The sequence below is a fragment of the Lipophrys pholis genome (assembly GCF_963383615.2).
Source record: "Lipophrys pholis genome assembly, chromosome: 2".
In the NCBI taxonomy this organism is placed as follows: domain Eukaryota; kingdom Metazoa; phylum Chordata; class Actinopteri; order Blenniiformes; family Blenniidae; genus Lipophrys; species Lipophrys pholis.
In genome coordinates, this window is record NC_137636.1 from 5,345,698 (window position 1) to 5,357,757 (window position 12,060).

A 12,060-nucleotide genomic window follows, 5' to 3' on the forward strand; every position below is an offset into this window, starting at 1 on the left:
CTGAGGGTTGTGACGGTCCCCACGTCGTCCAATCAAATAGCTCCTACAGCTCCGACTATTGTAGAAAATTCACAAAGATCCTTTTTGAAAGGTGGTAGAATAAACAGTATGTGTGGATTTGGTCCAAATCATTGGAATCAATGAAACTTGAGAGAAACTTTAGGCTGCAGCGACAGGTTGGGCCTCCTCCCCGCAGTCCCTAGGGCGCCCCCTGCTGGCTGCTGCTGTGAAGCGGATTGAAAAATGAAGCATCGCTGCATCACAACATGGCGAAAGAAAAACAAAAAAAAACACACTGCAAAACATACATTGTAAGACATAGAAACATCCTGGGGCAGGTGTGGCTTGGTTGGTAGAGCGAGTCGAAATCAACTGGAAGGTTGCAGGTTTGATTCCCCATCTCCCCCAGTCCAAAACGTCGAAGTGTCCTTGAGCAAGACATTGAAGCCCAAATTGTTCCCGATGGATGGACGGAGCGCCTCCATCGGTGAGTGAATGGGATTTACAGTGTCAAACACTTTGGGAACTGTTCAAGCAGTGGAAAAGTGTTACAGAAGTAAAATCCATTTATCGTCATAAAATAATTTAAAAAAGCAAGTTGTGTCATTTTGTCCCGCTTTCCCTGACAAAACCTCCGCCTGCCCCACAAGCAGGCGCTATGAAGATGTGTGTAGTTTCTTTGTTTTTAAGGTAGATGGCTCCTCTTTGTGGTCACTTTCCATGTTTCTAATGTTCTTTGATACTCATTTTATGCATATTTCTTTCCAATCTAATACAACTTTATTCATAAAGCACATTTAAAAACATCCTAATTGAGAAAAGCGCTTTATAACGAATAAATTAGTAAAAGTGCACAGATAAGATATACAGACAACACAATAAAGCCAACGCAGGTAAAACAAAATGAAAGGGATGAAAAAGTGGATAATATGAAAGACATTGGAAAGTAAAAGTGAGTAAAAACCGTGTCGAATAAAAAGTAAACACCTCAAGATAAAGAGAAAAGGTGGGTTTTAAAAACAGAGGGACGTGGCAATGACTGCAAGAGCTCAGATAGGTAGGGTGGGGCAAGGACGTTGACAGATTTAATAGCATATAAAATGATTTTATTGAAATGCTAAAATGTTTGGGGCAGCTCGTGGAAAGACGGATAAAAGATATGCTCATATTTCTGTGCACCAGTCAAAAGATGAGCAGAAGCATTCTGCACCATCCTTACAGTTTTAAATATGCGGCTGCCACCAGTTTCCGTTCTCATAATCAAACCCTGCGTCACTTATCACTGCATCTGCTCACGTCGACGATCAAAACACTCAGACAAAATAAAGGAACTTTTCCAGATCAAACCCTGTACAGCCTCTGATGCAAACCGCTGAAATCGCTCCCCAAACCCCCCCCCAAACAAACAAACACCAAAAAGTGCGTGTATTGTCGTGTGATGTGAGAGCCGCTCTAAGTGAAGCTTCGTGAAGTTGATTTGAGGAGCAAGGCTCTGGGGCCACAGCTGAGAGCGTGCAGCGTGCCAGCTGGGACGACAACAAAGACGTTGATGAGCTCGCTGTGATCCAACATGAGGCGCATTGTTCTTTAAATATGGAACTTTTTTTTTCTCACTTTGTGGCTCCTGATCATTAAAGCTTTTGTTCCCAGTTTCGAAAGACGACGTTAAAAAAAAACAACGTCTCATAAGCTGTAATGAATGACTTTAAATATAATGTTTTTGTGGCAAAATCGAATGAGCATCACCTTGCTGATATAATGTTGTATGTTTCTGTTTCCTCTTGTTCTTCATGCAAAGCTCCTGAAACGATCTTAAGAAGTGAGACTTTTCAATTGGTTCAAGTGCTTGAAGGTTTTAATGAACCTCTCCTTTGGGTTCGGCTCCGTCACTGCATTGACCAGGAACTTGATACTCTAGTACTTCTGCTAAATGGCCCGGTTACGATACGAGTCATCCGGCTGGCGCTGGACGGACCCTCTGCCCAGGCCACCATCAGGCATCGTGTCTCTGCAGACAATCAGGCCTCAGACGTCCTTCGTTCTCTCAGACTCAGACCACCACATTCTCTTAAACAAAAAAGTTTACGTATTACATGCGGCGTATTTTCTTGCAACAATAAACACTGTTCTAGGATGCATTTCACCCTGCAGAGCCGATGTGGTCAGACGCTTCCCTGACCACCTCGGTTTGAGTGAAAGTGCTTTGGCGCCTGTTGACGGTTTGGATCCTCACCTGTGATCTGATCACTCAAAACACATGTTACCGCCTGGAATGGGCCCTCAGAGTCCCTGGCCAAGATTGAACGTACGTAAAGAATCTCCTTGGATTACTTTCTTCATCAAACCGGAACGCTCAAACAATATTTTGACCAACAGTTCAAATTTTGCACTTTTTTGCTAAGCTAAATTAGCAATGGGTGTTATTTCTTTCATTGATAAATCCGATTATTCCAAATTTCCTGCATTATTTTCAGCTATTTGCAAGCTGACCGTTTTTGTTCATGCTGAGATAAATGCAATTTTTTAATTCTGATTATATTTTGATCAATAATTAGTTAGATTATTCCCATGGCGTCCATCCTTTTTAGGCAATGTAAGCTAACAGATCTTGGTTTTATTCTTCACGCTATGCTAAATGGTCAACATTGCGTATTTCCATTTGTTTCCATCCCTTAATCAAAGTTTTGTTTCACTTTTAATCCTCTTACAAAGAAGTAAACCTGTTCCCATTACCCATTAGTTAACAAACACCTTTCTTCATTAAAACCTCTCAGTGTGATAAATCCAGACGAACTTTTGATCGCTGAAGCTTCGGACACGTTGTGCTTCAGAAACAGGATGAAGTGTTTGAATATCTGAACAGAGTAAGACGAGGAGGTTTGGTTCCAAAACAATCAAAAGACAGAAGAGTTTTAAAAAACACAGTGGTGTCAAATGAATATTACAGTATGTTTGTGCCGCTGGACGTCTGCGTCGGGGTGGAGGGGCTGCCACGGGAGCACAGCTGCTGCCCCGTCGGTCTGTTCAACAGCTGATCGCTAAAAGACACAAAACTAGAAAAGTGCATGTTCACTGGCCCCGGGCCGCGCAGCGGTGGTTAGTGCCGTGGCACGAGTCGGGCTCGGCGAAGCAGAATCAGAGGAGGCTGTCAGCGGGAGGGGCGACAACAACATCGGCCCACTTTAAAGAAGCCGCCTCAGACATTTTGTTTTGTCATTTTCTTTTCTGGGAGCACAGCGTGAGTCCCTGTTCGGCTTTCTCGCGTGTTCTTTTTTTTTCCAGTTTCTCTGTTTGAAGGTTGTTTTCTGTGAAAACGCTGCGTCAACGGTGCCCTCGTTTGGAGTCAAAATGCTTCACGTGCACAAGAAGGAGTTGGAACGACAGGGTTTAGACATGAAAGGTTTTGACTTTATTCTTTGATTTGATAGACAGAACTCAAAACCAGTGACATAAATAAGAAAAGCAATGTGTGTGTGTGTGTGTGTTTTTTTTTTTTTTTTTCTAGTTTTAACTTTCACCCAGTCTTCATGCTTGGCTAAAGTTCTAGTGTAGTTCCTGCTAAGTTACAACACATTTTCTTTCTCATCTACAAGTCTTTTGTGTATTCAGGCCTCGTTTACACAACAACGTTTTCAGACGAAAACAGAAACCTTCGGTTGCGTTTTAGGTTTTTGTTTAAACAACAACGACGCTTGGAGCCACTGAAAATGCGGTTTCATCCCAGATAGACGATTCCCAGTTAGACGATTCCCAGATAGACGATTCCCATTTAGACGACTTAATATATTAAGTGAATTATTTGTAACATTTCAGTGATCAAGGATGAATAATAGTGTCTTTTTACACATAAAGACACATAGTTCCTTTGAAAAAGTGGCTCAACATTAGTTTAAAATCGAGGCAGGAGAAGGAAGAAAAAAAAGCATGTCGGACTAAAAACACATTTTATAAAGACACAAAGTAGCTTGACAACGGCAAGGGAAAGAAAAAATAAATGAAAAGCCGTGAAAATTATTTTATTTATTTCATATTATTTTTTAGAAATGTATTTATCGCATCGGTCAAAAAAATGCGTCTAACTGGGATGACACCAAAAATGAAGTTAAGCTTTTACCAATTAAAATTTTTCCTGTCTTTGTGCGAATCTAGAAAAAATTCCTTAAAGCTAGTCAAAGTCAGTCTACTAGTATTTGCTTTTTGTACTGTTTGGCAAATGCAAAGAAAGAACTTATCTTTGTTTTTACTTTTTGTGTGAAGATAATTTAACAATTTCTAACACCCTTTTCATAAAAATTTCCCAAAAAACGGACCTCAAACAAAAATTTCCATTGATTGATATCTGCATGCTAATTCTACATTTCATTTAACGGCGTTGATCACACATAATGTTTATGAAAGAGTTTAGAAAACAGTTAAATACACTTTTAAATTAGTTTGCTTTTCCAAGGTTTTCAGACCTTGTTTGCCAGTAAGTCAGGTCAAAATGTAAAAAAGCGAGTATTGTATTTGTGATTTGTCTCGAACTGAAATAAATCAGGATTTTCACTGGATTTATCGCTCAGGCAGGTTTTCCCCGATGGTTCCATGTGATGGACACAGACATCAAACTTTAACACAGTGCTATATATGTTTGTGTTGATACATTATTCACTATATGCCTCCAATAGATTGTTGACATTTTTGTGTACGATGCCTCTTAGCCTCGCTCGACCTTCATCCGTCTTTATTGCTGAAGATAAAGAAGACATCAGAATTTCTAAAGTGGTTTAAGCGAGAAGGAGGAGACAGATTTATCCCTCATAAGAAAACAATAAAGGTCGATCTCTGAGCAGCAACAGACAGCGACTGGCAGATTTGGTCAATTACAGAGGAAGAGGAGGAAAGAGAGCGAGGCTGCTACTGCTTTTCAGCATGAAAACACAAACATGTCAGACGTACGGAACGGACGTGAACTCCCCCGAGTCTCTGTTTCTGTGTTCGCCTCGACTGGAACGCCGTCGTTCAGGTCTGATAAACCAAGCGTGACCCAGAGTTTCTTTCAATTTCCCCAGCGTGGACACAGATGGGCTCCTGGTCCAAAGCTTCCCCCCCTGAAGTACCTCCCTGCCGCCCATCCAATATCAGCAAGTGATTTCTTTTATTTGTATTTTTTTAAACAGACGTGTGTTGTAAGAGGATTTAACGTGAAGACAGGGTGGCTGTAATCTCAATGTCAACTGTGAGGAGAAACAGTTTATAGGAAACATTAATCTTCTTAAATCTTTTCATTCAGATGAAATCAAAAGTAGGATTTTCAGTCTGTGCCCTTGCTTCTGTCCACAGGATGAAGATTAACTCTTTAGGGAGCAAGTAACCCTATGTACAGCCGTTATATATTATGAAAAACTTCACACACGTCACTCTTTGTGATAAAAACTTTTTTTTTTACACTATCATAATGAATAAACATGACTTTGCTGGTTTAGAAATTAATTTACTATAAATGACTATAGACAACATAATTTTAATCAGTTTAGCAGCTTCAATGCTTATTGAATATAAATACAGTTTATTGTGGTTTTTTTTAACACAGTCTCCAAAAAGTAATAAATGAATCTTTAAATCCACTTTATCAACAACGAAGTGTCTAAATTCTGTAGTTTCAAAAATGTCATTAATACTAAAGGTACAGAATATTAGGATTTAGTTAATTATACATTTCACCTGTGGGTGGCAGTACTGAGTCACTGTTTTCTCTGTAATGTTTCTAAACGCTTCAGAGCTGATAAAATGTCATATTCTCACTCAGAATGTTTGTTTGTTTGTTTGTTGTTTCTCTGCATTAGGAGTGATACAGTGGCTCATTGCACCATCTTGTGGTTCATAATGGTATTACAAGGCTAATCTGGCTGTGAATAACTGGTTAACTTCAGGACATTTTTCTGGAACATTACGATTCTAATTTGTTTTTGACCAAAAATAGTACGCAGCTCAGAAACTTTTTTTTTTTTTTTTTTTTTCCATTTTAATTTTTTTGGATCACATTGCAGCAAATTATAAAACTAACATGGGATATGACACACGCATGAAACCTGAATTTCATGACTTAGACAGATTACAGGACATCCACTCTTTTAAGAGTTACATCGAGGTTAACAAGTATTACCAACTGTCTTTAGAACACACATTGTCGCTCTGAGTTAGTGTCTCAAAAAACAAAAGCAAATATTCATTTATCACTTTTGGTCATATCAAATGGAATCGAAAGAAACAACATGAAATTAACATAAAATGCTAATAATATATATATATATATATATATATATATATATATATATATATATATATATATATATATATATATACGCTCCCTTTTATTGTAAAACACTCTGACCTTTTTAAGCACAAACACCGAGAACTCTGCTGCAGATCCATGAACTTTTAATTGAAGGTCTTCAGTTTTTTTTCCTAGTAGAGTAGAGGTTTATGGAGATGTGTGTTTTTTTTTAAATTCTCTCCCACAGTCCTGTTAGATTAACCAGTGAGTCTTAATTGGCTGAAGTTGTGAATATGTGTGGGTGATTGTTGGTCCAGTCTTGTTTCATGTCTTTAGCCCACAGCCTGCTGGGACTGACTCCAGATCTCTGAGCTCTTGTTTGGATGAAGTATAAAGCATTAAAGAAGAAAGAATTGACAAGTAGTTGTGTGAATTGAGATCTGCCGGCTGATTTTCATGCTAATCTGTCAGCGTGAGCTCTTTGTCGTGCCACTCGAAACCTTTTCCGAACATTTGTGGTGCCATGAACAACAAGAAACTGTTCTTATCATTAAAGGCTTTCAAATTTAAAGCTGCTAATGCTAATCACAGCTTTTTATTCAGGCCAAAGTCAATATGAATTCTCATAGTGATGAACAGCAACAGGCTTTTGTTTTGAAGAAAACTAATTTAAACTGTTAATTATGATCACAGCTATCTTGGGTACAGGCTAAAATTAATATAACTTACAGCTTGAAATGAACTAATTGTGTAATTATCACAGTATTTTGTATTGTGTGTATTAGTATTAGGATAATTAATGAAATACTTGTTGAATCAATGGGGCCAAATTTACAAGACAATTCAAGCAACGTGTTAGAAAAGTTTAGCATTTACACGGCAATATTTTCAAAACAATCCCAGTTTATATGGAAATGCAAGAAATGCGTTTTGTAATGAAACTACACACACACATACGTGCACAGAGAACAATACGCTCTAAAACATTTTAAACATTAAAAATGGGAGTACGCAGACATTCCTATGGACAGACGAGAAAGTTGGATTGGGATTACGATGACTCTTAACTATAAAACTACAAAGTCCCAGGAGAATATGGACGGGGAGTCATGACATTATTTTGTACTAAAACTAAAAGCTGGCAGTGGTGGAAACATGGAGTGAGACAGCATTTCTAAGCTCTGATCAGTCAGGAAAATAAATATGTTTTAGAACTATTACAATTTGAATTCTAAAGTTTGTAAAGTTACAGATTTTGGTCTAATAACTTTGACCAGTGACCACAGAGATTAATGGCCAGATGAATAGAAAATATATATATAAATGTTAAGAACATGTATGCGGATTAAACAAAGCTATAAACTCTAAAACATTTTTATATATTCATTTCATTTTAGAAACCCCATGACCCATTTTACTACTTTTTGTTTTATTGTGAAAGATTTGAGCGGAAGTTGCCTCTTTCGCAATGTCTAGCTTAACCTCCGTCCGGAGCTCCGGCGGCTCGCTGAGAGATTCATACTCGCAGTAAGCGACCCTCTGCCGGGGGAAGCTGTCACATCGCTCTCGGGGAGGATCCGGAGCAACCGGAGGCGGTGAGTTGATCCAGCAATAATGCAGTGCATCTGATGTGCGGAAAGGGGTTTTATTTGTGGAGTTTTTGGTGTTTTTTTTACACTCACTTATGTCTTTATGTTTCTGTTTTCTCACTGACTGTAACTTTCACTCACAGTTTGCAGGATCTTATTCTAATTCTGCAGCTTGTACACACTCATATATTTTTCTTTTTTAAAGTCCAGAGACTGGAAATGACATCGACTAAAAGATGCATTTTTTTATTTTTTAATTAAATGATCATTTGAAGATTCTCCATTTTACAACCGTTACTAATGTGGGTCCATTTATTTCTATTAGTATTATCATCCATCATCGGATGTCTGTGGCAGTTTAATCCAGTTTTACACTTTCTTGGGGGGGGGGGGGGGGGGGGGGGGGGCTATATTCCTTTACTGAGATCTTTGACATCCTGCATGGCTTTGTAGTGGTGAGCACTCTTGCCTGTTGGGGCCATTCTATGTGGAGTTTGCATGTTTCCCCACAGTCCAACTAAACATGTTTGCAATGAGTTGATGATTCTAAATGACTTGTACTTGTGAGTGTGTTGCCATGTGAAGGATTGACAAACTCTCTGTGGTGAAGATCGGCTCACAATCAGTTGGGATCAGTACAAAACCCCTGTGACCCTCAGTGGTATTAACGATGGAGGGTTAAATCTGGAGCTCTCCATAAATTGAACATTCATAGCTTCCCGAGCAGTAAGTTTCTGTTCTGGGTCGCTACAGTGACTCATTACCATAGAATCACCACAGAATTGATTATTTTTAATACCCGAAGTCCTTTCTGCCACAACTGGGATTTGAAATTGTGTCACTCAGAATGCAGCAGTGAGATTCTTTTGCGTTTTACTTTTGATATGACATGTTGCTCACTGCTGAAAAAAGTCTAGTGTGTGGATAATATTCATTCCACTGAGCAGTTAGAGTGAAAATGTCATTCATCGCACCTTAAGATATATAGATTTTTGTTTGTTAAATAGGTCAATTTATCTTCATATAGCCACATCTCAGGACACTTTTACTTTGAAAAACCCAACGATTTGACATGAACAAGCATAGGTGATGGTGGGAAGGGAAAACTCCCTTTTTGACAGGAAGAAACCTGCAAAATCTGCAGAACCGGACTCTGAGTTGACGGCGTTCCGCTTTTCCGGGTTGAGATGATGGACGGAGAGAAAAGGAGAAGACAGAGACAGAGAGCAATAATCAACGAGAGCACGCTGCGGGAGAGACAGGAGTGTAACATGGAATAGTGAAACATCACTCTATGTAGAGTGAGAAAGGAAAAGAAGCTCAGTGGAAATCTCCCAGCAGTCGAAACCTGTAGCAGCTTCACATGAAAATGTTCCAGAGCTCCCTGAATGAAAAAGATAATTAACCTAGAAAGTAGACACTGTGTCGGCCTCCTTAACTGAAACTGGGATCTGGTTCCATGTGAGAGGAGCCTGGAAGCTGAAAGCTCGGTCTCCCATTCTACTTTTACAAAACCTAGGAACCTCCAAGTGTTGTTCGGCGGTAATATGGGACGAACAGGTCTTTAACACATGATGGAGTCTGGTTGTTAAGAGATTTATAGGTTGAAAGTTTCAGTTACTATGTATTAATTCAATGTGCCTGCTGCTTTGTTTCCTTTTGGAATATCTAAATACAAGACGAGTGTTTGATGCTTGATTTTGTGATCTCTACCACATTTTAAGACGTCATTGTTAACGGCCGTTGAAGTCCTTCGGTAATAAATAGTAGAGGTCTTCTCTTCATCAAGCGGAAATCTGGTAGGTCTTTTCAAACAGTTTGCAAAAATATTGATTTTAAAACTTACTTTAATATTTTAATGAATTTTCACTCACTTTAAAACAAACCAAGTTCCCCAAAATTGTGTTTTTATTAATATATTCATAGTTTTACCTTCGTGATATCTTCCTCTCAGAAGTGAAGACATGACGTTCACATTTCTCCTCACACTTCCTCAAACACCGAGCTACACAATGAAAAGCTATTTTCATTAAAGGTAGAATTTACCTATGTTTTTAGCATTAAAGTCTAACTTTACTGTACATGACTTTGCTTTGTAATAATTTGTAATAATTTACTGATTTGATTTGAAAGTGTTGAAAAAAGTTGCAGTTAAAAGGTAAATAGTAAAATGAAATGTGATTTCATTATTGTTTTAAAAAAGTAATTCATTTGAAATAGGTAAGTAAATTAAACTTATTTTAAAACAGTATAAATATGCATCACACAAACACACACACACACACACACACACACACACACACACACACACACACACACACACACACACACACATATATAAAAAAAATATGTATATATTTTGAAATACATTGTGAAAATGAATTGAATTGTTGATGGATATTGTGTCATTAATTATGATTCATTTAACTTTTAAATCACAACTTATTTAATTATAAGTTTGAACTTTTAATTAGAACTCGATAGATTTAACTAAAGTGAGGAACATTTCAGTTAATTAATTTGACAGATTTCAATTAACGTGATTTTGGAGTTTCTTCTTGAAGGTGATCGACTTACTATTGACAGTTTCTGTCTGTGAAAACCAAAAGCTTCATTATAGAAAAAAGAAAATGAAAAAAGAAAGCATCTTTTACTTGGTGTGTTGAGTTGAAGCTGAATACCAAAAGATGAAAAGGCTGCGTTGCATATTCCCAGAAGCGTTTTGAACAACTAAACTGATGCATTCGAAGGACATATCAATGCCCACAGGATCAGTGTCGTGTGATGTGTTTCCCTGGAGTGACAGAAATATCCAAATCCACAATTTTTAACCATCTTTAAAGATGAAACTTGCTGTTTGATGGTAATAGGCTGAGATTAACACATTATTTGGAAAATAGTCACAAGGCTCATTAAACCTACTGTACATAGTTATCAGGAGACGTTCCTACACTAAGTGCGTAATCTAAACTGAACTTTATTTTATCAAACCATCAAGGTCTGTAAACATTTTTCTATTATCTCTCAGTTGTTTAAAACCCCTTTTACACGTTTTTAATTTAAAACACAGACCTTTCATTACTTTGTGGGTCTGTTTACACGACAACGGTGCTTACAGCCACTGAAGACAAAACTATTTGAATATACTCCTTCTCCATTCCGTGTTTGTGATTCTACTGCGCATGCACACCTCCGCAGTAGTAAATAGTTCTTCTACACGTGCGCCAGTAGATGGACAAAAACAATAATGTTTGATCAGTTTTATAGTTGACAGTCACCGTAATAACGATCCAACTTTGTCGTCTGTCCATATGAATGCCCTCGTACTCCAATTGTTAATATTTAGAGTGTGTATTGTTCACGTGTGTGTGTGTGGTTTCATTACAAAAGCAATGACCAGCATTTATTTCCATGTAAACTGACACAAAACTTTAAAATGAAAATGCAAAAACTGTGTGTTTTCGATTTAAATCATATTTATAATCATCATCATCATCATCATCATTATTATTGATTTAAAGTCGTGTAAACTGGGTCTTAGTAAACCAGATTCGTTTGCAGCGAAAGTGGAAGAGTCAGTCCACACTGAATTAAACTCAAATTGTTTGTTTCCTCCACAAATAATACAGTGTGTACACAGACCTGTGTGAAACTTTGAATGACATTTTTATTTAATTTTATCTTCCCCGTTTCCGTAAAATGTATTGAAACTTACTGACAACCTTCAGTGTGCTGTTCAGTTTTAAAACAACATCACATGAAATGAACAAGATTAGGTCAAACATTCACTCCGGTTTCTTCATGGCGATAGAAATGCAGCGTCACTCAGACTTTCCCTGGACCTTCTTGAATTATAACGCCTTTCTCTCTTTTCTAATGAATCTGTTTTCATCTGAGACTTCTTATTTCCTAATGTCTCAGCTCACACAAAGCGTCAGCAGTTCAACACCGATCATGTAAAGGAGCCCGGCAGGTGACGTGATGCGATGCGGCGATTAAAGATAAAAGAAAATCAACCGTGTCCGTGGACATTTTGTCAAAGTTCCAGGCAGCAGCTGCAGACCAGTGACTCTCAAACAAGTTGCTGAAAAGCCGCTGTTGTTTGTTTCTGCACCGAGCAGACGTGAGATCAGTGGGATCAGTGTTTCTCTCTCTCTCTCTCTCTCTCTCTCTCTCTCTCTCTCCCTCTCTCTCTCTCTCTCTCTCTCTCTCTCT